The 27538-nt window shown below is 50.2% G+C and overlaps 1 long non-coding RNA gene across 1 annotated transcript in view; it reads right to left on the reverse strand.

Moving 5' to 3' along the window:
* LOC107127852 (uncharacterized) overlaps window positions 1-25274 on the reverse strand; it is a 187307-nt gene extending 162033 nt beyond the window's left edge. The window contains exon 1 of the long non-coding RNA XR_001486156.3: window positions 24670-25274. This is a non-coding gene — a long non-coding RNA (uncharacterized lncRNA). The remainder of the gene's footprint in view (window positions 1-24669) is intronic.
* Window positions 25275-27538: the final 2264 nt, after the last annotated feature.

Below are 27538 nucleotides of genomic sequence, written 5' to 3' on the forward strand. Positions count from 1 at the left end.
AGGGTGAAAAGCCTGGTCAGGGGCCTGGGCAGGAAGGGCTGAAGACCCCCACAAGGGCAGCCCCCCCACCACACACACACACACACACACACACACACACACACACACACACACACACATACAGGGGAGCTTCACCTTTGTTTCCGGTTAACCCATTCACCACCAAGAATGCAACAGTCTGGACACACAGAGGAGGCTCCATGAAAAAAGTTGGTGATGGTCACTTTCTCAGAAGCATTATACTAAAGCGAGAGGAGTCGGACGCAAAACACTACACGTATGATTCCATTTCTAGGGAATCCCAGAAAGGGCACATTCATAGAGACAGAAAGCACATCAGGCCGGGTGTGGTGGCTCACACCTGTAATCCCAGCACTTTGGGAGGCCGAGGTGGGCCGATCACCTGAGGTCAGAAGTTCAAGACCAGCCTGGGCTAATTTTTAGTAGAGATGGGGTTTCACCATGTTGCCCAGGCTAATCTTGAACTTCCGAGTGTCACAGAGCCTGGGGCACGGCAGGTAATCAGTCACCCTTAGGTGATGGCCTCCTTGAGGAGGTGGAGCCACGCATAGGTGGGCAAGAGGAAGAGGAAGAGCATTCAGGATGGAGAACACCCCTAACAAAAAGCAAAGTGTGCATCGCAGAAGGAACACTGACCGCAGAGGGGCCTGAAGAGACCGCCTGGCAGACAATGTTTCCATCTCCCTGAGAAAACCTCCCGGCCGGGCGCGGTGGCTCACGCCTATAATCCCAGCACTTTGGGAGGCCGAAGCAGGTGGATCACCTGAGGCCAGGAGTTCGAAACCAGCCTGGCCAACGTGGCGAAACCCCGTCTCTACTAAAAATAAAAATAAAAAATAGCTGGACGTGGTGGTGGGTTCCTATAACCTCAGCTACACGGGAGGCTGAGGCAGGAGAATCGCTTGAACCCGGGAGGCAGAGGCTGCAGTGAGCCGAGATCGTAACATTGTACTCCAGCCTGAGCAACAAGAATGAAACTCTGTCTCAAAAAAAAAAAAAAAAAAAAGGGAAAAGGAAAACCTCCCAGATTCCACAGCTCAAGATGGCAAGCCTAGCCCAGGGCAACATCTACTCTCCTTCCTCCCTCCTCGGCTCTGAGTCCCCCTTGGAAACAATGCCGGAGGCCCCAGCTAGGGACTCAGACCCCAAACAGTTAATAGGGAAGATAAGGGCCGTTTCCTTCAGGGAAGAAAAAGGTCCCACTGGAATCTGTCTTAGCCTAAGTGGGCTGTCTTCATGAGCCTGATGTTGAAAATAAACCTCCAGGGTCATCATACATGAAAAATGAGGTAGGACAAAAAGGGGAAAAAAGGAAAAGGAAAATCACATCAGCCTGTGGTACAATGCCTGGGAGGAGGGGCTGGCGGGCGGCCAGAGTCAACACGGCCAGCTGGGGAGGGAGGCCGGTGGGGCCTGAACTGCCCGGGAGAGGGGAGAAGCAGCAACGCACAGAGCCCCCTCCCCAGATGGGGAAGAACAGCCTCGTTCCACCATCACCCTCTGGGCTGGGAAATGAGGATGGATCTACTGACTTCTCCAGGCTCTCCTGCAAATGCAACAAAATGCAACTCGGATGGTCCAGAAACTCTGGCAAGACTGTCCGTTTACAGGTAGCAGGACACAGGCTGTGGAAAAGAGTTCCAGGCTGCGGAAAAGAGTTCCAGGCTGCAGAGCTGATGCAGCCAAGTCAGCCAGAGGGTGACCTTGAGCCAAGTCATTTGACTCTGTAGGCCTCCCCTCTGTCACTGTGAAACAGGATCCCAACAGCGACCCCTGGCAGGTACGGAACGCCTGCAAGACCACGGAACGCCTGCAAGACCACGGAACGCCTGCAAGACCACGGAACGCAGGGCCCAGAGCAGCCCTAGCCCTGCATGGTCACAGGCAACATCGCCTTGTGCTGAGAGCACGGCCTGGAGCCAAGGGCTTGGGTTTGGGGCTCAGTGGCCCATTTAATAGCTATGTGCTCTGTGACAGGTCGTTTTCCCTCTCTGTCTCCTCATCTGTAAATCAGAGATCGTAATAATGCCTACCTCTTAGGGTCCTTGTGAGAAATAAATGAGTGTTGTAGGGCCGGGCACCGTGGTTCACGCCTGTAATCCCAGCACTTTGGGAGGCCAAGGTGGGTAGATCACTTGAGGTCAGGAGTTCAAGACCAGCCTGGCCAATACGGTAAAATCTCATCTCTACTAAAAACACAAAAACTAGCTGGGCGTGGTGGCAGGCGTCTCTAATCCCAGCTACTTGGGAGGCTGAGATATGAGAATCATTTGAACCCAAGAGGCGGAGGTTGTAGTGAGCCCAGATCACGCCACTGCACTCCAGCCTGGGTGACAGAGACTCAATCTCAAAAAAAAAAAAAAAAAAAAGAAAGAGTGTTTTATGTGTGTGTGTGTCTGACTAAACGTACGTGTAGGTATGTATGTGAGCCGTGTGTTGGTGGGATGGTGCCTGGAAGACAGAACGGGCTACTGTGTTAGCAATACTGTGATTAGCAAATACTACTGTAGTGCTTAGAGTTGACTTTCAACTGTAGCCAAGGTCATAACAACCTCAATAACACAGAACCACTTTCTCAGAATATGCATCCGGCCTCTCTCCCATCAGAGGCAGCCTGAAGGGGCTAAACAGACCCCTGGTTTGTCCTGTGTGATTCTGACCACACAGGTTCACGGAGTTGGTTGGAGCTGAGCAGCCACACCCAGCAACCACATTGTCTGATGGCTCCTGCTGGCAGGCTCACACGGTACAGGGCCTCCTACACCACTCAGGGCGCTGTCCTGCACGGAGAACCTCACCGAAGGTGGGGGCACCACTCTTTCCTGGGGTGCCATGCCTGGCGCAATCCTTATCAGTGTATATCACGTGACCAAGGAAAAATTCACCAAGGACTCCAGACTTGGGCCAATGAGGCCAGTGCTTCTGCCAAAAAGAGACAAGTGGGCTGGGCACGGTGACTCACAGCTGTAATTCCAGCACTTTGGGAGGCCGAGGCAAGTGGATCACCTGAGGTCAGGAGTTCGAGGCCAGCCTGGCCAACATGGTGAAACCTCGTCTCTACTAAAAATACAAAAAAATTAGCTGGGCATGGTGGCGGGCACCTGTAATCCCAGCTACTTGGGAGGCTGAGGCAGGAGAATCATTTGAACCTGGGAGGTGGGGGTTACAGTGAGTGGAGGTCATGCCATTGTACTCCAGTCTGGGTGACAAGAGTGAAACTCCGTCTCAAAAAAAAAAAAAAAAGAGACAAGTGGCAGGCACCAATGGGCACATTCCGTGTTCCAAGCACCATTCCCAGCACACACAGCACACACACACACACGCATCTATAAGCCCTTCTGGTAAAAAGAAGTAAAAGTGAGTCCCTGGGTTTGGGGACACACAACCACAGAGGACAGCAGGGGCCAAGTGAAAATGTGGGGTGTTTTCAGGAGGTGGTCTCTGAGGGTCTCAGGAAGGAAGCACTCCAGCAAGAAGGTATCTGCCCTCCTCATGCAGCCTCCACTCGCTTGCAGGGTCCATGGTGACCAGGGGAAGGCTCCTGGGCACCACACCGGTGAATGCCTTCACCGATGGATACAGTGTGACCAGGGGAGGGGCTCCTGGGTACCGCACCCCATGAATGCCTTCTCCCCAGATCTCATGGGGCCTGACTCAAGGCTCTGGGGCCTTCCCTGCCCCAGGGCCAGATCATCCAGGCAGGCTGAGCAGAAAGCAAAATCACAGCCCACAAGGAGCCCCCACATCAGAACAGACCCCCTCCATCATCCTCCCTCCCCATCCCCTGGGACACTCCAATGTGATCCTCTCTCGGGCCATCCTCAACGAACAGGGCTGATAAGGAAGTGGCTCCTCTAAAGCTTAAACCTGCCCCAGAAATGCACGGCAGCTGGATCAGCCACCCTGGAAACTTCCATCAGCCTCGGTTCTTTGGTCTTCTCAAGCCTCTTTTCGGGGTCCAGGTTCCCAGAATAGAGGCAACAAATCTCCCAGAGTCCTCCTCAAATGCCTCTGCTTGCCCTGACCTCCCTAAACAAAGGTGCTTTTTTCCCTAGCTCCTCGAGGTCACCATATTTTCGTCAGACCTGTGCTTGTTTTCTTTCTACTCAGCCCCATCTTGGCTTTGCCCCCCCAGGCACCACCGTACCCAGGAGACAAACCCTGTATTGTTTTCATAGACCTAATAAATGACATCGCTCCCTACCTCCTGCCACTAACTCACTAGCCCTCCCAGCCCCCCAGGATCATCTAAAGTCTCGCTTGTGTTAAGCACCCCCCTCCCCTATGAAAGAACAGGCGAGAGAGAAACCTGTCTGTCTGAAGGGGCCTCCCCCTCCGCATGTTATCAGGTGAAGATTCCATCCAGAGAGAGGCAACATCATAGGTGGCCAATTTAAACAATCCCAGCCTCTTCCTCTGGCTCAGGTCTGGAATTGAAGGGAAAGTACCAAGGTGGCAATTAACAGTGCTGATGATAAAACAGAAGGATGTTCAGTAAGTTTTTCAAAACACATCTTTCATCAGCAAGGTTTCTCCTCACCCCTTGAAAAAGTCAACGATGAAAGGGGTAGAAAAGGGAGTAGCCATTTACGCCTAGTGTTCCATTATTGGAACGCTAAGCATGTGGGTGTTTTTATGACCTACTGCTTAAGGTCATCACCAAGGTCTGATTTTTCAAATTCAAAAAAATGGCGACCTCAGGCATAAATGGGTTAAGCCTGGAAAGACTGAATTTTTCCCACTGGTCAAGTTGATGAGGTTCTTCAGATGTGCTCTGGGAGGGGACTGCTGGCGCCTGAGAAGGCTGATCACCCGTAAGAAGGGCTTGCTCTGCTAAAGTATTTGGATGTGGGATGCAGATGCACCCGTGTGCGGGAGCAACAAGAGACGCATGTCATCCTGTCCAAACAGGGACTCGTGCATTGCTCTGACCTTCCAGAGCTCGTGAATCGCAAAACAATATCCCCAGAGCCTCTAGCTTTTGTCGGGGGTGAAATAAACCAGAAAGAGACAGCAGCCACCAACCAACTGATCTAAGCCCAGACCTCGCCTTCAGCACTGCAGCTCATGAGCCACCCCTTGGGGCTGGTGTAGGGGGGAAGCAGCCACCTCTGGGCCTCATGACTTCTGAACCCAGTCTGCCTGCCTGTCCCTTGCTGCCCTCGATGAGGCTGTAAGGGGCAACAGGCTCTCCAGGTTTTCACTGCCACTGCTGCAAGAGTCTCATCCTCCTCCAGGCAAGGGCAAAGAGTCAGGATGATTTATAACCAGGGGGGTATTGAGCTGAGCCACAGGGAGGTACAAATGAAGAAAGAGGAGACACGTTCACGTGCCTCCCCAAACCCTCATAAGGACACAGGCATGTACAGCCTACAGCATGTGGTTGTTCATTTACAGAGCCGGAGAGCACCTCAGAATACTCATCCCTGGTATTTTGCCTATGAAATAAACAAAGGCACAGAGAAGTAGAGAAACTTGCTCAAGATCTTCAGTCAGGTGCAGTGGCTCATGCCTATAATCCCAAGAGGCCAAGGTGGGAGGATCACTTGAGCCCACAAGTTTGAGGCCGGCCTGGGCAGCAGAGAGAGATGTTATCTCCACAAAAAATAAAAATAAAAATTAGTCAGGCATGATGGTGCACGCCTGTGGCCCCAGCTACTCAGGAGGCTGAGGTGGGAGGACCACTTGACCCCAGTAGGTCAAGGCTGCAGTGAGTGGAGATCATACCACTGCACTCCAGCCTGGGCAACAGGGTGAGACCCTGTCTCTAAAATACATTAATTCTTAATAAGTAAGTATGTAATCACTGTTCTGGGAAATAACAGGCTATGACTGAGACCCAAATTCTCTGACTCCGGATCCAGTGCCTTCTCATCCTCCTCCTGTGCATCACCAATCTATCGCTGACAGGACTGAACCTCTACAGAATGCAATAAGTGGGTCCTAAACACTCGCCGTAGGAAACGAGGGTTCTCAGGATGGAAAGGTATGGAAATGGCCAGCACACACCTGCAGAGGCAGCCACCTGCCAGCAGTGGCTGGGACTGGAGGGACTCCAGGGAGAACGGGCAGTGAGAACCCTCCCCATCCATCCCATCTGCTGTCGGCCCCATTGGGTGGACGTCATCTGCTCTAAGTGTCCACGGGGATTATTCCGGATCCCATGCTTGGCAGGGACCTCGACAGAGTCATTCTTCTTCTCCTGGTCCAGTCCAGGAGCCCACCCTCTAACTGTCGGAGATGGGGCTGCTGCTATTTCTCCAAGAAATCTAGCGTCGCCACCTCCCATCCCACGTTCCCATTCCCACTGCCCTCCGCTGCCTCCACCACACCAAGGCATCGAGACCTCTGGCTTCTCCCTTTTGCTCTGCCCTGTCCCCCAGAACCTTCCAGCCTAACCCTCCTTTGTGCCATGTCACTGGTGCCTGTGGCTGCATGTAACTGTGGAATGCAACACGCCTTATTTCCCACTCAGCCCCCTTTAAGCTACATCCTGAATTCCCCAAACCACTCTTCCGTCACCTGTTCTGCTGCTCCCAGGCGCCTGCACGGGCAGGTAAGCATCTTTTCTAAGTAGTGCACTGTGCTTCAGAGACTGGGTCCCCCTTCCTCCTGCAGGCTGGCCATGTACAGAGCCCAGAATCTTCTCCTTTCTGCACGAGGTCAAGTTTCACCAACATCTCTCCTCCACCACTCTACTGTTTTAGGACCAATCTCACCGCCCCCTCAGATGGTCCGGTTCACACTCTAGGCAGAGCCTTATTGGAAGGACCTCAGGTCCTCCAGTGGGATAAGGTGGGCTCAGCCAGGCTGGGGAAAGGCCCAGATCATCCTGCCCATAGAGGGAGTCCATGCCCCTAACAGCCCCCACAGCTGTGCTCTGTGAACAAGGACTCTGAACTCAGTGGTAAAGCTGGCCTGGGGAGGCCCTTCTCGCCTGCCACAGCACAGACCCGCCACCCTCCCTTCTCCAGGCCTCTTACACTTGCAACTGGGGTAGGAAGAGCTGGGCTGCACACAGATGGGACCCAGGGGCCAGTCCCTCTCCAGTCTCCTGCCCCAACACACACACAGATCAATCCCCATGGCCCAACACTCCTCCAGGGAGAAAGAAAATGGGAGAAGGGTCAGGAATTAGCATCTGGGAACCTTATCAGGGTTCCTCTCTCCAGGACACCAGCAGGGAAGGGTCCCCCTCGACCACAGCTCCAGCCAGGTTTCTAAATCTTGCTTGTTTGCCGAAACAGCCAGGCACCTCCCTTCCAGCCCAGAGCGAAGGGCTCTACGACTCCGGCCTCTTTCTGCCACCTCCTCCCTGGAGGTGAGTGCTGAGCCCTCCAAAGACACACAACCAGAAGAGACACGGGCCAGCAGAAGCACACGCCATCCCTCACCGGAACCTGAGTGGCAGAGCCCCAGCAGCGCCCAGGGGAAAGGCAACGGTGTAAGGACAAAACCCTAACCAGCTGCTGGAAGGCAAGGGCCTGCCAATGCCTTTCATCTTGCTGTAACCTCGACCCCTCAGCCCAGCTCACCCCCTTTAGCCACCCTGGGCCCCCTGACCTGGCCTCCCGCTCTGCGGCAGGCAGGACCTTTAGAATCAGACACCCCAGGGCTGGGACTTCAAGCATCCCACCTCTGGGAGACATTAGGTAACTCACTTTCCCTCTCTGAGTCTTGCATTCCAGGTAAGATGAGACTATTTACCTCCTCAAAGACCTCATAGGATTAAATGAGATGTTGACACACCCCATTGCACTGAGTCACATTCATCCATCCCTCCTCCCACCAATGGCCAACCACAGGGCATCTCTGCTTTACATGACCTACGGCAACTTGAGGCCATTCACAGTAAAGGGCGCTCCAGACAGTGATAAGGAGGTAGAAGGGTCCCCGCACACCCCCCTCCAAAGGGGCACACACGCAGATGGCCAAATGCATTCCATGAAGCAGAGCCAACCCAAAGTCCCTTACACTAAAAATAATCAAACACACACACGTTGGAGCCCAGTCCGCAGAGCGGGTGAGTATTTCCCTATCCAAATAGGTGGCAGAAAAAAAAAAAATACCAGAGACTGACTTCTCTCTGGCAAGTCAAGACAAACTTGCCCTACAGCACCTCAGTAGCCAGCAGAGAGAGGAGGTCATTTGGGACCATTTACTTATGCGGGAGTCCCTCCCCCATGCTAAGATTTCCCCTAAAAATAAAATGATAAGATAATAACTCCTAATGCTCTCCCCAAATCAGTACCACACAGACCCCCCTCTTCTGTTTGCTCAGACCCCCGCTCTCCAGCACAAAGTCTTTAGTGGTCTTCCTGCAGGGGTGAAAATAAAGGGGGTTTTGTTCTTTTCCTCCCCCCTCCCCCCCGCAGGGCTGAGTGAGTTTATCTAACGCTGCAGCAGTCTTTGTAAACTGAGTGTCCCAGGGTAAACGCTCCCTTAAGAGTCGCTTGGCCTGGGACAGAGGGACCCTCTCCAGAGGAGAATGGGGAGCTTGTTCCGATGGTCTTTTAATATGGGGGGCGGGGTGTCACCAAGGACAGGCCTCCAGCACACTCACAGAAGGGTCTCTGTCCTGAGGCTACAGTGGAGGGAATTCTTAAAGACACAGATGCTGAAAGGGGGAAGGAATTTTTTTTTCCCCTGAGGGGAGGGGAGGGAGGTTAGGGCGGGAAGGAGAAGGGGGAGTGGCGAGGACTCCTCATTCCCCAGAACAATTCCAGTTACAACAAGGCGTCTCTATGCCTTAACAGCAAGTGAATGACAAGCCGGTGAGCAGCCCCGCAGAGCGGAATTCTCCTCCCAGCCGGATCTCCCACCGACGTGTGCTTTGCAGCTCCTAAATCCAGGATGGGAGCCCACCAGCACGCAGAAAAGAATCTCACTTTTACCTAAGTGAGGGGCCTGTGTCACAGTGCCCTAAAAGATCAATCCTTTGAAGGCAGTTTGAATCCAACGGTCCGGTCCCCCTCTGGAAAAGGGCAAGCAGAGTGCCCTAAAGCACTTAAATAAATAAAATTATCTCAAACCTCAGGGAGAAAAAGGGTCATTTACTCCTCTAATTTATTTGGGTACAAGGTCACAACAAAATAGATATTCCCAGCTAGAGCTATCACAAATGATGTTCTCTAAAGATTGCTCAGCAAGACTGTTTTCTTTTTTTTTTTTTTTTCATTTATGTTGAACAGAGTTCTTCTCCAAGAAGTCGAGTTGTATTGCAACAAGAACTGGAAGCCATGTGTCCACTGAGAACAACCTGGCATCTCGCCTTACCCGCCTTGCTCAAGGTCACCTATGGAACACAGTGAACAAAACACAAAGACACCCTCCCTGCTCAAAGTAACCAAGACATCACGTAGTTCTGAGATACACAGAGAGGAAACTGAGGCCCCAATATGTGGTGTAATAAGCCCAAAGCCATGAGGCAAATTAGGAGGCCAAGACTAGTGGAAAAAACAGGACTCCTGGGGACAGAAAACCACGCACAGGGGATAGAAGCGTGCAATGTGCAATTCTCAGGACCACTCCAAGCAAACACCAATACTACCTTCTGAAAGCTGCTTCTACAATGCCGTATGTTTAGGCTACTAAGCCAGAACCCATTGACCAGACACCACTGTCACCACAGCCACATCAAATGGCAGACCAGTGTGGGCCTTCAACCCACCGAGTCGCCATGTATACACAGTTAAGTCTTTTTTTTTTTTTTTTTTTTGAGACGGAGTCTTGCTCTGTTGCCCAGGCTGGAGTGCAGTGGCACGATCTCGGCTCACTGCAAGCTCCGCCTCCCGGGTTCACGCCATTCTCCTGCCTCAGCCTCCCAAGTAGCTGGGACTACAGGTGCCCACCACCTCGCCCGGCTAGTTTTTTTTGTATTTTTTAGCAGAGACGGGGTTTCACCGTGTTAACCAGGATGGTCTCGATCTCCTGACCTCTTGATCCGCCCGCCTGGGCCTCCCAAAGGGCTGGGATTACAGGCTTGAGCCACCGCGTCCGGCCCACAGTTGAGTCTTGAACAAGGTTTGAACTGTGTGGATCGACCGATATGCGGTTTTTCTTCTACTTCTGCCACCCATGAGACAGCAAGACCAACCCCTCCTCTTCCTCCCTGCAAGCCTACTCACTGAAGACGACGAGGGGGAAGACCTTTGTGATGATCCACTTCGAGTTAGTGAATAGTAAATCTATTTTCTCTTCCTTATGATTTTCTTAATATCGTTTTCTCTAGCTCACTTTATTGCAAGAGTATAGTATATAATACATATCTACTGTATCAATACATAATACATATAACATACCAAATATGTGTTCATTGACTGTTTATGTTACTGGTAAGACTACTAGTCAACAGGAGGCTAGTAGCAGTTAAATTTTAGGGAAGTCGAAAGTTACATGTGGATTTTCAGCTGCACGGAGGGCCAGCACCCCTAACCCTTGCATTGTTCAAGGGTCCACTGTCTTAAGTCTTTACTAGCATCAGCATGAGGCCAGGTGCTATGAAATCAGAGTGCACACCTATGACTAAACAGAAGAAAAAAGATCCAGGTATGTGAAACCATCATGGCAGTATATGATATTATAGTTGTCAGTATTATGGAAGTTTAAGGAAGAGAAAAATTGGATGAAAAACAAAAGTTTGCAAACACAGAGTTAGCACCCAACCCACTGATGAGTTTATTCAGGCATAACCTGGGCAAGCACTGGACACTGATACTGGATTCTATGTCACCTGCAAGTCAGGTATCCCTAACCATGTATTGGGAGAGTAAGGAAAGGAAAGGAGGAGGACACAGCCCAGGAGGAAAGGAGTGCTCAGCAGGTCACAGGGAAAAACCAGTTGAGACCAGAACCCATTCTGGACCCCAGGGAGGAAGCGCTGAGGAGGCACCTCCTTGCTGCCACTCCTCTCCTCCGCTCTGCCCCGACTCCTCTCCTGTCTGCCCACTCAAGCTAACAGAGATTCCTGGGCTGGTTATTCATTAGATTTGCATTGCACAGTATATGACCGCTTTCACGTAAGTCATCTCACTTAAACAAATGGAAACCATAGCCCAAGTTCTATACTTCCGAGAAAAAAGTTAAAAGGGAATTGGACCTTCCACACACATAGAACCAAGGAGCCAGTCCATTTCTTTAAGAGAGACACAAGATTTAAGCCAAGAAGGGGAGGGAAGTATGTGGAAGGAGGAATGAAAGATTCACTGTACCTAGTCCAGTGAGTGAGACATATACCAGCTCCCATCCTCCCATCCCCCCAACCTCAAGGCCACACAGAGGCTCATTCTCTACCCTCCCAATCATGTCAATTAAGAGGTTCTTTGTGCAAAGGACAGAGTGCATGGCAGCTGATGGGTGTGCAGCTCAGATGGGGCAAGGCTTTCTCACAGGGCTCCCTACCCCACTGAAAGGTGATGTAGGTACAGCCCCGGGCAGCACTCCCGCTTTCCAAGCATAACAACCGAAGAGTGAGCCTACCAATAGGTCTGCTCTGAAAACTCAACTTTGAGCTCAAGGAATAAGGTATACACAACAATGTCCTGGTCAACTGAAAGTTAGAGCCCTCGAACGCAACATTTCCAGTGAATGCCTTGATAATGGATCCATCTCCTGTTCCATTGTCCCACTGTGCAGCCAACCTCACATACCTTCTTCATCAAGGATGCCGGGACACCCCTTCCCCCTGCCCCCTAGAATCATCCCCCTAAACACCAACGATCACAGGTGGAAAATGTGATAGAAATTCAACTGAGCATGCCCTGGCCTCAGCATCTTTCATGGGATTTCAACAATAGGGGAATCCGTGATGCTGATGCATGCTCTGGACATGTACATCTCCTAAACAAATACAGTCAGGACGGTACTGTGGTCAAATGTACTGGTTTTAAGGATGAACAGATCTGCATCTGGACCCTGGCCCTCCTGCTTGTCTATTGGGAAATGTGCCATCATTTCTAGCTCTCCAAACCAGATTTTATGTCTGCAGAGAGAAACCTGAGGACAGCAAGAGAGAAGAGGCAGAGCTGGAGGAAAAGCCTGGAACCTGGAGAGCACTGCATGAGAGTTTCTCATCAGGGAACCCTAGTCAACCAACCTCTCAGTTGGTCTTAGTATTAATAACCTTAACATCGATTTCACTGTCCCAACTGTAGGGAAGGATGGAGTCTATTTCCAGCTACACTCCTGAAAGGATGCAGGTCTCACCTCTATCAGCAGAGGGAAGGAGAAGCACTGTTTTAAAGCTGTCAGTGGGTTACTAGGAGGAAGAAGTGAAGGATGAATCATAGCGATAGAAGCATTATGAGGCCAGGCATGGTGGCTCACGCCTATGACCCCAGCACTTTGGGAGGTGGAGGCGGGAGGATCGTTCGAGCCCAGGACTTCATGAACCAGCCTGGGTAACATAGTGAGACCTTGTCTCTACAAAAAAAATCAAAAAATTAGCCAGGTGTGGTAGTGCATGCCTATAGTCCCAGCCACTCAGGAGGCTGAGAAAGGAGGATAGCTTGAGCCCCAGAGGTTGAGGCTGCAGTGAGCCACAATCAAACCGCTGCACTCCAGCCTGGATGACAGAGTAAGACTCTGTCTCAAAATAAATATATAATGTGAAAACCATTTGATTTGTGACTTCTAGCACTTTCCAAGAGAAACAGGATCCAGCTTGCAGCTAAAGGCTGGATGGATGCAATCACATGCCCAGTTGGAAGCAGATCAAGTTCCAGCTCTGCCTCAGACCAGCAGGGTAACTTTGGACAACTGACATAAGCTCTGGGAGCCTCAGCATCCTTGTCTGTTAAATGGGGGTAACAGTAACTACACTTCCACAGGACATACGGCACCTTTAATACAGGATACCCACCCCCTCTCCTCTCATTTCATCACCTACCAAAAAAGGCTATTCATACTCAAGCCGTAGGTAGAAAAAAATCTGTTGCTATGACAATAAGATTTTTTTCTGACCATGGCAAACGAGGACAGCTGGGAGCACCTGCCAGGGCCGCATGGCTTCCTTTCAAAGCTCACACAACCCATGAGCGTGAGTCACTGCTCCTCAAACAAAGCCTACCTGTGTAACGTGCGAACAAAGTAAGCAAAACAGAGTCTCCCACCTTGAGCTCAACAGCCTGGAGATCAAAGCTGTCTCTCGAACATGGAGCACCCAGAAGATCTGCTTCCAAGTTGGCACATGAATGTGTGAACACAATGGAGCCCTCCACATAAATCCACTTGTGTGGCTGCTTCTGGACGAGCTCTCTGTCTGACCTCCCTGTATTCTCAGTCTTCCCCACTGGGCTGCCAAACACAGGAGGCTGGTGAGAAGTCTGCACAAATCCATTGCCCCTAGCTCACGTCGTCAGGCTTTTCATACCAGGAGAACAGAACTTGCCTCCCAAGGTAGACTGGGAGCAACACCATTAGTCTAGAGATGCAAGTGTTTCCCTTTCTGTGATGAAATCTCAGGCAGCAGGTGCCATTCTAAGCACCCAGTTTTTATTCCACTAGCAACTCTTCGTGCAGGTCAGCGAGAACCCAGTCATGGGTGATCAACTGCAAGGCTGGATTTAGCGACCCAGGAGCCAGCTCCCTGTTGGAACAAGATGATGTCCCATGCAAAAATAGACTCTGGGGTTCAGAGTTTCAGAAGAGGAAAGAACTTTTGAGGTCCCTTCATTTGTCAACTTTTATTAAGCATTAATATGCCCCCAGCACCCTCCTAAGATACCAGGTATACAGAGGTAAGCAAAACTAATTCCCTGCCCCCCAAAGCACACATTCTGGTTTATTATCCCAGGAGTCCAATTCATTCATAGTGAACAATTGGTGGTATTGCCCTGCATGTACCTGTGCTTCCCAAAGGCCATATGAAAAACAGAATTACCATATGTTCCAACAATTCTACTTCTAGGTATATCCCCAAAAGCACTGAAAGCAGAGACTTCAACAGATCATTGCACATACGTGTTCCTAGCAACATTATTCACAATGGCCAAAAGGTAGAAGCTACCCAAGTGTCCACAGACAAATGAGTGGATAAACAAATGCAGAATCTTGGCGGCTCTGGGGAACCTCGCGACAGAGCTAGATGTGACGCACATGACCAGGGGAGAGTCAATCAATGTGTCCCCCGGACCGCGGCTCCTGGCCAGAGGTGTGGGTCTAGGGGTGAGTGTTGCTACAGGGTCAGCTCTCAGGAAGGCCACCACAAAGCCATTCTCTCCCTCTGGATCTGTAGAGTCAGGAGGCCTGCCCAGATGAGAAAAGTAAACTTGAGAATGAAACTGTATACAGAAGGGGAGAGAATGAAGAGAGAGAGACTGAGCTCACAAATCACCCCAAAAGCACAACCCCACACTTCTCAGTTACATGAACAACCAAAACATCCGTTGTTTTAAATTGGATACGGCTGGTTTCTCTGTAACCTCCAACAAAAATGACCAACCTAAAAAACTCTTCCTTTTGTGGATGAGGAATTGGGCCCACAGACAGAGGACCAGGGACGTGTGCAAAGTCATACAGACACTTGGTACTGGCGCAAGACGGGTCCAGTGATGGGCCTGGGCCAAGACCTGATTTTGAACTGTGGCTCCATCCTTCAAAGCTATGAGACCTTAAGGATATTCCTTCATGCCTCTAAGCCTCAAATGCTGGAGATCATAACATCCCAGGGCTCCGAGGATTAAGGGAAATAAAGACTCTGGAAAAACGTTCTCTGAGCCTGCCTCTCTTTCTGGACATTGCCCTGCTGACAGGCAGCAGGGGCTGGTTGGAAACTGATAGGGTTTGGCTGTGTCCCCACCCAAATCTCATCTTGAATTGTAGCTCTCACAATTCCCACGTGTCATGGGAAGGACCAAGTGAAAGGTAATCGAATCATGGGGACAGGTCTTTCCCATGCTGTTCTCATGATAGTGAATACATCTCAGAAGATCTGACGATTTTATAAAGAGGAGTTCCCCTGCACAAGCTCTGTCTTTCCTGCCACCATGTAAGACGTGACTTGTTCCTCCTTTGCCTTCCGCCATGATTGTGAGGCCTCCCCAGCCATGTGGAACTGTGAGTCAATTAAACCTCTTTTCTTTATAAATTACTCAGTCCCGGGTATGTCTTTATTAACGGCATAAGAACGGACTAATGCAGGGATCATATCTGTTGAATCCTTACACAGGGTTGGTACAAGGAATTGGGCCACGGGGCCGGGTCATTATTTGGGCGACAAGCAGCGTCACCCAATGGCCAGTTTGAGCGGTGAACCTTGACTGCAGGCATATGGGCATCCTCCCCACAAGCTGGTACCTGACAGACAGATGCCCAGGATGATAAGACCCCAGAGAAAGGTTTGAGGAAACCATTCCGGTTCAATCACAACGGTGCGAGCAAGGAATGGGGGGACAGCAGAAAAAGAAGGCAGCGAAGGTGACGAGAAAAGCAATTCCAAGAAAGCCCGAACAGCCCAGCAGTCAGGGTGGAATGAGAAACCCGGACCACCTCCGCTCCTTGGTTAACCGCATTCCTGGTTTCCACTTAGAAATTTAATTAAAAACCCAAACACCTGAATTTCCCGCTGGCTTGCCAGTGGCCACAGATTCCCTGAGGTTCAGAAAAACCTCCCTCAGCTTAGTCCTGGGTCCTCTAAAGAAGTTTAGTCTGAAACCAAAGGAGGAGGGGTCACGGTCACGAATCAGAGAGAAGAGGCCATGTTCTGGGGTCATGGAGAATGGGTCCTGGGGGGACACCCCCACCCCTCCCAGAGAGAAGAAAGCCTCCAGGCAGGGGCGACCCTGTTCCGTCACCCCAACTTCAGGAACAACAGCTTTGCTTCTTGACGTTTGATTTTTTTTATTCATTTTTTTTTTTTTTTTAGAGACAGGGTCTTGCTCCGTCACCCAGGCTGGAGGGCAGTGGGATAATCATAGCTCACCACAGTCTAGACCTCCTAGGCTCAAGCGATCCTCCCACCTTGGCCTCCCAAAGTGCTGGGATTATAGGAGCAAACCACCACGCCCAGCCACTGCTTAATTTTTAAAAATAAAAAGAAATATCACCATTGAAAAGTTAAAATGGAAAACAGCCACATTTTTGGTGGCTCTAGGTGACAAGGTCACTTTCCCGTCCCATGCAGAGAAGGTGCAGAGGCTGCGAGGGGGTAGAGCCCTGCAAAGGCTGGGATCAAATATTGTCTACCATCTGTCCCCCAGGGTCAGTGAAATCACTTACTACAAACGCCTAATCCACCTGGTGGCTGGACATGCACATGGGGCATGCAGGAGCCAATCACAAACCAGAACCCACAGGAGCCTTGGGGGCTCAGACTTAGCCTAGGGAATAAAACCACAGAAGGGAGGTGACCATCTTCACCCAGCCACACACCCCAGGTCCCCACGGGAGCTGCCACCGAACTCTGACATCCACCATGATGCTCAAAAGGCTTTTTTTTTTTTTTTTTTTTGAAACGGAGTCTCACTCTGTGGCCCAGGCTGGAGTGCAGTGGTACGATCTCTGATCACTGCAAGCTCCGCCTCCCAGGTTCACACCATTCTCCTGCCTCAGCCTCCCGAATAGCTGGGATTACAGGCGCCCACCACCACGCCCAGCTAATTTTTTGTATTTTTAGTAGAGACGGGGTTTCACCGTGTTAGTCAGGATGGTCTCGATCTCCTGACCTTGTGATCCACACGCCTCGGCCTCCCAAAGTGCTGGGATTACAGGCGTGAGCCACCACGCCCAACCTCAAAAGGCACTTTTTAAGCAGCTCAAACTGTGCAGAAAAGTGTTCTCTACTTAAAAAAAAAAAAAAAAAAAAAGTCCACTTCCAGCAAATACATAGGAAAGCGTGACTCCGCAGGGCAAGCAGCAGAGAGGATTCGCTCTAGAATTCTAAGCAGTGAGTCCAGTCTCTATCCTCCAGGCCCTTCGTCTCCACACCAACACTTCCAGAACACTCGCTTTTCACCATGTGTGCCAGATTAGGAGTTAGAGCGTGAGGGCCGGTCTGCAGGGTCAGTATCTATCCACATCATTTCACTGACTAGTGCTTTAATGCCCCTCCTGTAAAACAGGATGACACCTGATCATTTCACCAGGTCGAAGGTACTATCAGATGGGATATGGGCACAAAAGCAATTGGAAAACTCCAGTTCAAAGAATCAGGGCCTAAGGAACGTGCTGGGTCATCAAACCTTTTCATTTAGAAAGAATAATTGTGGCAGATCCAGAGCTGGGCGCCACCCCCACTGCTCCTCGCTTTCCCGGGCACTTCAGTCTTCATGAAGATGGCTTTCTTAAAGCAAAAAGCACTTCGCACACATTAGGATGGCTATTCTTAAAAAAAATAAATAAATAATAATAATAATAATAATAAAAAGAATAAGAAAACAAGTCTTGGCAAGAAAATGGAAACTTTGTGCACCATTAGTGGGGATGTGAAATGATATAGATGCTATAGAAGAGAGTATGGCAGGCTTGGCGCAGTGGCTCACACCTGTAATCCCAGCACCTTGGGAGGCCAAGGATCACCTAAGGTCAGGAGTTCAAGACCAGCCTGACCAACATGGTGAAACTCCATCTCTACTAGAAATACAAAAATTAGCCGGATGTGATGGCAGTCACCTGTAATCCCAGCTACTCGGTAGGCTGAGGCAGGAGAATCACTTGAATCCAGGAGGCAGAGGTTGCAGTGAGCTGAGACCATGCCATTGCACTCCAGCCTGGGCAACAAGAGTGAAACTTGGTCTCAAAAAAAGTTTTTAAGTTAAAATTTTAAAAAAAAAGACAGTATGGTTGTTCTTTGAAATATGAAAAATAGAATTACCATATGGTCCAACAATTTCACTTCTAGGTATATCCCTAAAAGCACTGAAAATAGAGACCCGAACAGATCACTGCACACCTGTGCTCCTAGCAACATTATTCACAATGGCCAAAAGGTAGAAGCTACCCAAGTGTCCACAGACACTTGTATTTTTAGTAGAGACGGGGTTAAACAAAATGCAATATAAATATACAATGTAATATTATTCAGCCTTAAAAAGAAAATTCTGACATATGCTATAACATGGATGAGCCTCAAAGAAAGTAGACTAAAGAAATGAGCCAGGCACAAAAGGACAAATCCTGTATGATCCACTTCTATCAGATACCCAGAGTAGCCAAATTCATAGAGACAGAAAGTAGAACAGTGGTTGGCCGGGGCTGGGAGGAATCGGGGAATGGGGAGTTTGTGTTTAATGGGTACAGAGTTTTAGTTTGGGAAGAAAAACTTTCTGGAAATAGGTGGTGATGGTTGCAGAACAATGTGAATGTACCAAATACCATAGAACTGTGTACGTTAAAGTAGTTAAGATGGTAACTTTTATGTTGTGTATATTTTATCATAATAAAAATGGTGGGCCAGGTGAAGTGGCTCATGCCTATAATCCCAGCACTTTGGGAGGCTGAGGCCGGTGGATTGCTGGAGCTCAGGAGTTCAAGACCAGCCTAGGAGACATGGCAAAACCTCATATCTACAAAAAATACAAAAATTAGCTGGGCATGGTGGTGGATGCATGTAGTCCCAGCTACTCAGGAGGCTGAAGTGGGAGGATGGCTTAAACCCGGGAGACGGAGGTTGCAGTGAGCTGAGATCATACCACTGCACTCCAGTCTGGGCAACATAGCAAGACCCTATCTCAAAAAAAAAAAAAAAGAGAGAAAAGTAAAAATGGTTTAAAAGTTTTCAAGTAGTTAAGTGAAGAAGGCATAACTGCAGAAACCATCATTGTCACTTAAAGCTCAGTAAAGGTTTTTCTCACATAGTGAAATTGTCCCCAAAGACCAGCACCTCAGACACCTTCCTTTCACTTTGTCAAGCGCAATAGAACCTCCGCTTCCACACAGGCTGCTAAATCTTCAAGTCAGCTTCCAATGGGCCCCTAAGACCACCAGAGCCCACATGCTGAAGAACCAAAGAGGTTGCACCAATGCCTACAAAAGCATCCAGCAGGCACTCAATATTTGTAGAATTAAGGTAACAGGAAGTCCATAGGTAAATGATTTGAAATACATCTATCATTAGAGAAGGAATACTCCATGGCTAGCTCAAAAAGCATGCCCCGAAATCCCAACTCAACCATCAGAAGGCACTGCTGGGCGGCAGGCATGGTCCTTCCTGGCCTGTCCTACTGGGACTTCCCAGTCCAGTAAACAACAACAAAAAAAGTAAACTGCTAAAGTAAAATGACCACTTTTGAAGCAAACGAGGAAGTCTGTAAATCATTAAAATTGGACCCTAACAATCGGCATCTTCCAAACCATGGGGGAGCCTCACAGACCTGGGAGTCGGAAGGTCCAGTTGATTTCTGGAGCTCCAGAACTGCAGTCCCTTGATCATACCCCTAAATGAAGCCACGTCTGTTTAATCACATACAAAGGCACCTGGTTTCCAGACGTCCATGCAAAAACCTGTACCAACAAACCAAATATGGGAGGAGGTGATGATGATTCACATTACAAAAAGAATTCCTGGGCAGAAACTTGCCACTTCAGCATTCTTCTAGGTTGCACGATTCCTTCGGGCCTTTTGGATATCATGTGACCAACCAAGATTGGTTTTGTATAAATGTTTTTCCAGGCACAGACCTCGTCTGTGAAGCAGGAACACCCAGCTGACTTTGAACAGGGGGTCTTTCGCCAATGGCATAGTTGAAAAGAATTGATCCAGGATCATTCCTGTCCTCTTGTGAAGTGAGCTGGGTGCATCAATCACGTGAACAGGGAATGCTAACTTGGTGTGGAGCACCCCAACCAGCTCCATGATGACAGTGACATTGTCTAGAACAATGGTGGCCACAGACAGAAGCGGCAGTGGTCTGTGTGGGTACACAAACAAATGTGCCAGGATGCTGCCTGGTCAGGGGCACGTTCCAAGCTCCCAAAGACCTTGCCTACCTGAGAGGAGAAAATGCCCAGAGCTGTAGTTCCTTTATCATTCACCCAAATGCAGCCACTCCTGTCTTAACCAAGTATAAAGGGCATCTGATTTCAAGGCTCCTATGTAAAAACCTGTACCAGCAAACCAAATAAGTACATGCGGGGGCCCAGACCAGTGGAGGTAAACCAGAAAGGCTTCCTGGAGGAGGAGGAGAAAGAAAAAAACACTGTAGTTGGGTAAGCTTCAGTGGCAAAAGGTTCAATTAAGGCTTTATCTGGCCAAGAAGTCAGTCAACTTCCTGTTTCTTCAAAGTGTCCGTGTCAGAATGGCTTGGATGGCTTGTTGAAAATGCAGACCCCCAAGCACTAAAGGTGAGGGGCCAGACAGGGGTGGGTGCTAAGAATATTCATTTTTAACACGTTCCGCAAACAATTCATTCTTATGCAAACCACAATTTGAACACCAGGGGACAGGTGGGGCAATCTCAACGTGAACAGTCTGCACTGCACTGGAGTAGATTCTAGAAAAGCTGCAGCATCTGACTAGGGAGGACCCACCAGGAGACGCTGAGGACAGGGACAGGCAGGTGTAGACAGAGGTGCCTTCCAGAACTGTTTAGTCACAACACCCGCAACCCCTCTCCCCGCGAGACTTCCTGTTATGATCCTCATTGGAGCTGGCTAGTTACAGAAAACATGTGTACCAGTTCACAAGGAGAGAGAAAGACATGGATATCCTTCTGTTTACAAGCTACGGTAGGAAGGCTGGGAGTATTTCAAAAAGGAAAAGAAAAATCAAGTCTCGGCAACCAGACCCTAACATCAACACAGAAACTGTCTAGAAAACAGAAATCTGTTTTGTCGAGATTTAAGTAGCATCAAAACTTCCTTATCCCAAACAAACATCGCCTTCGCTCAACGCAGGCAACCATTCCAAGTCAGAAAACACACAGCGATACTCAAAGCAGACAGCCTCAATTCACGCGTGCGTTACTGACTGACCATGCGGTCGCTTTATTGTAAGGACAGGAGAAGGGACCCTTTCCTGGGTTTCTTCAAATTCACACAAGTGGACTCTTATGCAAAGAACCTGGCCGGGCGCGGTGGCTCAAGCCTGTAATCCCAGCACTTTGGGAGGCCGAGACGGGCGGATCACGAGGTCAGGAGATCGAGACCATCCTGGCTAACACGGTGAAACCCCGTCTCTACTAAAAAATACAAAAAAAAACTAGCCGGGCGAGGTGGCGGGTGCCTGTAGTCCCAGCTACTCGGGAGGCTGAGGCAGGAGAATGGTGTGAACCCGGGAGGCGGAGCTTGCAGTGAGCCGAGATCTGGCCATTGCACTCCAGCCTGGGTGACACAGCAAGACTCCGTTTCAAAAAAAAAAAAAAAAAAAAAAAGAACCTGGGCTAGCCTCCATCCATATCAGCCACCTCCAAAAATCCCTTCGGGCTAGCTCTCCTCACCCCAAATCTTCTCCTGGAAGAAAGTCCCCTAAAGAAAAGGAGAATCACTTCCTAGCCCAAAATTGCCTAACAATACCCTAAATCTGTTCTGAGTTCAGAGCAGAAATCCGTGTTCCTTCCAATCTGTTCAGATAACCAGGAAATGCTGTACCTGCTGGGTCTGCACGTTTAGCTCCCGACACACCTGCTACTGCAGCCGGCATGAGTCACCCACACAGGCATTGCACGGTGTACTTGTCAACCACGGATTCAGCGGCTCAGCAGCCTGCTCTCCCGCACACCGGATGGCAACTGTCTACCCCCAGAAGACGTGTCAGGGCAGACTGGGTAATAACCCAGTTTCACTCAATGACACACACGTTCCTGCTGTAGGTTTGGGGAGAGGAAAGGAGGGAAGGGGTACACAGAGATCTGTCCCCACTTATGGGCAGGCTCCCATCGGCCCTGGAAGCCCGATACAGCTCTGCTACCGTCAGTAGAGGAAGGGTAAATTCACTCGGGGAGGAAAATGGAAATAATGTCCCAATTTCAAACCTCCTCCTGAACAAAGCCTGTCTTCTGTCCCACTCCAGGTTCCCGCTTTTTACAAGGTCCCATTACAGGATCCCAAATTGGACCCTGGACCAGAAAAAGGACATGAGTGGGACAAATGGAAAAATCTGAATAAGGCCTGTAGATTAGTTAAAAGTGTGTGTCAATGTCAATGTCCCAGGTCTGATCATTGCACCATGGATATATCAGACGTTAGCATTTGGGGAAGCGGGGTAAAGGATATAGTGGAGCCTTTGGCATTATTTTTGTAACTCCTGCAAATCTAGATTTATGTCAGAATCAAAAGTTAATTTTTTTAAAAAGACAGCATGTTAAATCTAGCTGCCTGATATATCTTACTTTATGGTATTGCTTTAAAAAATGTACATCGGCCGGGCGCGGTGGCTCAAGCCTGTAATCCCAGCACTTTGGGAGGCCGAGACGGGCGGATCACGAGGTCAGGAGATGGAGACCATCCTGGCTAACACAATGAAACCCCGTCTCCACTAAAAATACAAAAAAAATTAGCCGGGCGTGGTGGCGGCGCCTGTAGTCCCAGCTACTCGGGAGGCTGAGGCAGGAGAATGGCGGGAACCCGGGAGGCGGAGCTTGCAGTGAGCCGAGATCGCGCCACTGCACTCCAGCCTGGGCGACAGAGCGAGACTCCGCCTCAAAAAAAAAAAAAAAAAAAAAAAGTACATCATAATCCCGACGGCAAATTTTAAGTTATTCTCCTACCAATGCTGATCAATTCTTTGATACAAAAAGAAACAAAACAAAACACTTCATTTGCTCAGCAGCCATTCACTCTGTGCAGTTTCTGCGTCCCCGCTCCAAGACGCAGTATTATCTGATGGGTAAGTGGCATCTTTTCCTCCAAGCCCATCTCAACAATGTCCAGAAATAGAGTTATTCCTTTGCTTTAGACATAACTCTAACTTAAAGCAAATATAGCAATTTCTGGGAATTTTCCAAAGAAAATAATACGAAATGTGGACAAATCTTTATGTACAAAAAATGCTCACTGTATTACTTCTAAGGGTAAAAATTTGGAAACAACTTAGTGTCCAACAATAGGGAAATTGTCAAGCAAATTATGAGTCAATGCCTGCAGCAGAATACAGTTACCATGCCATCACGACATGGGGGAAATGTTCAAATAAAATTACACAAAAAAAGACGAGGAGAAAAAGTTGTATATTTTGCGGGATTTCACCAGTGAGGAAATAGATCAAATTGCCAGCATTACTGTGTGAATTAGATGTTTTTCCTGCTTTGGGCACTTTTGTGTAGTTTTCTATAAAAGAAAGAGAAAGAGTATGGATTACTTTTTAAAATCAGACAGGGAGGAGGGGTGGTGGCGTTGATTATCAGTTTGCCTGAAGGTTTCAACTATTCCTCTCCCTCAGTCAGTCTGAGCACAGAACTGGGGTGGGAGCAGAGGGTGGGGAAGGGCCGCAGGGAAGCTGCTGCGTCAACCTGGGCAGTTCCAGGACCTGCATGGGGCCAGGGGCACTGAGGGCCCCAGCTCCCGGGGTAGGAGGTCGGGCCACTATTCACTGCCTTTTCTTCTTCCAGTGCTGCTTTACCTTCTCTTGCTCCTGGAGCAGTGCTCACTGGAGACACTGGGACCCTGAGCGCTGACCAAGAGTGATCCCTGACAGCGTCTAGATTTCTATGCAGAAGGGACTGCTGGGTGGGAAATGGATCACCGACAGGTTCTAAATGAGAACCTACAGGCTACAGGAGAGGGTTGAGGGGTGGAGGAGGGAATCCCACCTCTGGGAAAGCATCCTCAGGAAACCTGCATAGGTCCTGGAGGTGAGGACAAGTACCAAGGAGGGAGAAGGAAAAGGAGGACCCTGGTTAATCTGCACGCCAAGGGCGGAGTCGCTCAGTCATTCATTCAACAAACATCTATTCAGTGCCCACTCAGTGACAGGCACCGCGCTGCCCCCAAACAGGGCAGACACAAAAGGATAAGGGCAGGAGGAAGCTATGGATACAGAAGCGGTGTGCTTTCAGTTCCGGACTCAAGACGTAAGCCCTCTCCCCACATTGGCCAAGAAACCACTTCCACTAGCAAGTTGCGCCAGAAAGGGGAGGTGGCGAGTGGGCTCACTGGACTGAATTCCTGCCACCTCCCACTTATTCAGAAAGCTCGTCCACACCCTGGCCAAACGCATCCCCGCGTCCGCCTGACGGGTGGCCCAGTCCTCGCCCGAAAGCTGCTCGCCAAATGCCCCGCTCACCCCCCAGCCCCAACGGTGAGAGGGGCTCGGCCGCGTCGCGTTCTCCAAGCGCTGCGCCCCAGCAGCCTCCCGGGTCGCCAGTGGGCAGACGCCAGGAGCTCACGGAGGCGGCACCGCTCCCGAAGTAACGGAGCCCGGAGAGTGCCCAGGCTTTAAGGCAAGTACAAGGGGCCGAGCGGGTTCGCCGAGGACGCGCGGGCGTCTCCCCCAGCTGAGGTTCGGTCCCTCCAGGCAGCCAGGGGTCGGCAGCGCTAGAGGCAGAAGGACGACGGCCGAGAACGCCCAGGATGGGGTGGTCGCTGACCACCGTGTCCCAGGCAAATCAGCTCCGCTTGGAGGCAGGGGGATGACTAAAATGACCTCCAAGAAGATGTCAATTGCAAGAACAAAAATTTCAACCCAGAATCTCGGGACCTTCGGAAAACAACGCGGAGCAAAAAAAGAAAGAAAAGAAAGTAAATCAGATCCCTTCCCCGAACCGCAGGGAAACTTACCTCCAGCTTGGCGACCCAGCTGTTAAGTAGAACGAATCAATCCACGGACGGAGAGGAGATCGTGGGTCTTCTCAGCCCAGCTGACACACACCAAGTAATCCACGTTAAGGGGTCCGCAGCCCCCCACCCAATTCCCCACTTTCCATCCAAGGCCAAAGCGCCTGGTCCAGACCCTGTCCTCTGCGCTCCAGACTCGCGGAGGTCGCGGGCGGGGGTCCCCAAGCGGCCGCATTCTCTTCCCCAGGGGTGGGCGCGCGACGAGGGCGGGGACTGGGCGCCCCGCGGACCCCGCGAGCGCATCCCGCCTCCTCGCGCTGGGACAGCACCCAGCCTGGACGCCGCTCCTCGCCTTTCTTCCCCGCGCATCGCCAGCGCGAACCAAAGATCCCCGCCAGGAAAACCCCTCTGCCAAGCCGGAAAGCGCCGAAGGCGGATCGTCTCTGGGACTTGGGTTTGCAGGTTCACAAGGCCCGGGAGGCTTACGGTGGGCGCCTGCCTAGCATAGGGTCCTTGGGGAGAAGCGCAGAACAAGAAATGCCAGCCTCGGTTGCCGCGTCCTCAGGCTACCAGCGCCGCACCGCGCACCCGCGCCGGCTGCGCGCTCTGTAGCCGGCCGGGCCATTCGGCCCTTATATACTAGGCGGACCCGCGACGGGGCGGGGCGGAGCGGAGTGGGTGGGGAGGGGGCGGGGGAGGACGAACGGCTTCCTGGGAGTCGTAGTTCCGCTACGTAGTCCTGTCGTAGTCAGGACAAAAGTTAAACAAGAATGGAAACGGTTGGGCTTTGCCCACCACAGCTGTCCTCCCTTGCACCCTTCCTTCACAGACAAAGCTGGCATTCCAGTCCTATTGTCAATGCCGCTAGGTCTATTCTGGCCTTTGTGCATAAGGTGGGTCACACCAGCCGGGCATGCTGCACAGGATGGCAAACCTTGGTAGCCCTAGAGTCAGGCTATCCCAGCTGGGCCCCAGTTCTGGAGACGAGAGGTCCGAGGTTGCTTGCTTCTGGGGGCCGTGAGGGAGAATCTGTCCCGTGCCTCTCTGAGAACTGGTTGTCACTGGCTGTCTTAGGTGTTCCTTGGCTTGCAGCTGCCTTACCTTCATCCTCCACCTTTTACACGGTCTTCTCCGTGTATCTTTTCACATAGTTTTCCCTCTGCGTGAATCTCTGTCTCTTCACACTGTGGTGTTCCCACAAGGATGCCAGTGATATTGGATAAGGGGCCTACCCTGATCCAGTATGACCTCATCTTAACCAATGACATCTTCAACAACCCTATTTCCAAATAAGGTTATATTCTTGGAGGTCCTGAAGATTAGGACTGCAATATATTAATATTCTGGAGTTGTGGGTGGGGGGGTGGAACAATTCAACCCCTAACAGGTCTTCTATGCTTTGTTGCACCTGTTAACAGCTATTGTGACTAATCAACCCTTTTGATAAAAGCAAGCCCTGAGAAGCAAGGTGAAATCACAAAATCACTGAGGCTGTGACAGGAGAGGAAGCCAAGAACATTGGAATCTCCTGGGCCAGGTTTCCCTGTCGCCACTGTGGGATTGCTGGAGAGGAAATGGTCAGAAAAAGAAGGCATCAGGTTGGGCGTGGTGGCTCATGCCTGTAATCCCACCGCTGAGGTCAGGAGTTCGAGACCAGACTGGCCACCATGGCAAAACCCCATCTCTACTGAAAATACAAAAAAAAAAAAAAATAGGTGGGTGTGGCGGTGCACGCCTGTAGTCTCAACTACTAGGGAGGCTGAGGTATGAGAATTGCTTGGACTCGGGAGGTGGAGGTTGCAGTGAGCCGAGATTGTGTCACTGCACTCCAGCCTGGGCAACAGAGTGAGACTCTGTCTCAAAAAAATAAAAGAAGGCATTAGTATCGGAAGTAACAGGAGGCACCTGGGTAAATGGGGTTGGGGAGGGGAGAAGGTAAACAGGGCGTTTCTAGATGCTCCTGAAGCACAGACTTGATTTTCCACCTGCCACTGTGCCCAAGTTTTCCCCCATTCAAGTCCCAGGCTACAGGCAAGCTCAGGTCTGGCCCTGGAATCCTGGCTTTCACTGGTGCTGACATTCCCGGAGAGTCAGTGGCAGTGCAGGGTCTCGATTGGCCACCATTTCCACTCTGAACTCACAATCAACTCCTCTCTTGCTTCCAGGTAAGAGAAAAACTGAGGCCAAGGTGAATGTCAAAGGCAGGGATATCCGACCTCCCTAAACCCTCCCCTACAGGATGTTGAGGATAAAGCAGCTTTGCTGCTAGGAGTTGCCTGACCTTCTCCCCACTTCCCAGAACGCGGGCTGCATGTTCCTAGCAGGCGAAAGGGCATCCAGCTGTCTCAAAATGGTATGGGTGCCTATCGCTGACTCTGCATGGTTATTGTTTTCTCCTGCATTGTACTTCATTCTAGTCCTCAATCTTCTTAAATTTCTGCACAGCAAACATTAGCCACTTGAATAATTTGAAAAATACAGAAATTAATTTTAACTAGTCATTTCTTTCTTCTCATTGCTGTGAGATTGATTTTCCCCAGGTAAAGCTGGAATCATATCTCTTCCTTGCTCCTAAAACATCCAGAGAGGTATAAACCCAGGTTTAGCTTAGCATAGAGATGACAGATACAAACATACATACATACATAGCTAGATAGAGGTAAACATAAGAAATGTATATATACATGCATTAGCACATACACATATATTTCCTTTCTCTCTCTGCTGAGAGGGTCCAGAAGCAATCATTTAGCACCTAGGTTTGTTTCTTATACTATTGTCCAACAGAAGGAACCAGAGCTCATTAGAGAAACAGCTGATTCTAGGACTGGGGCAGGAAATATGCAAGATGAGCCTGGAGCACCTTGTAGTG

Source organism: Macaca fascicularis, chromosome 16 (assembly GCF_037993035.2).
Source record: "Macaca fascicularis isolate 582-1 chromosome 16, T2T-MFA8v1.1".
Taxonomy (NCBI): Eukaryota; Metazoa; Chordata; class Mammalia; order Primates; family Cercopithecidae; genus Macaca; species Macaca fascicularis.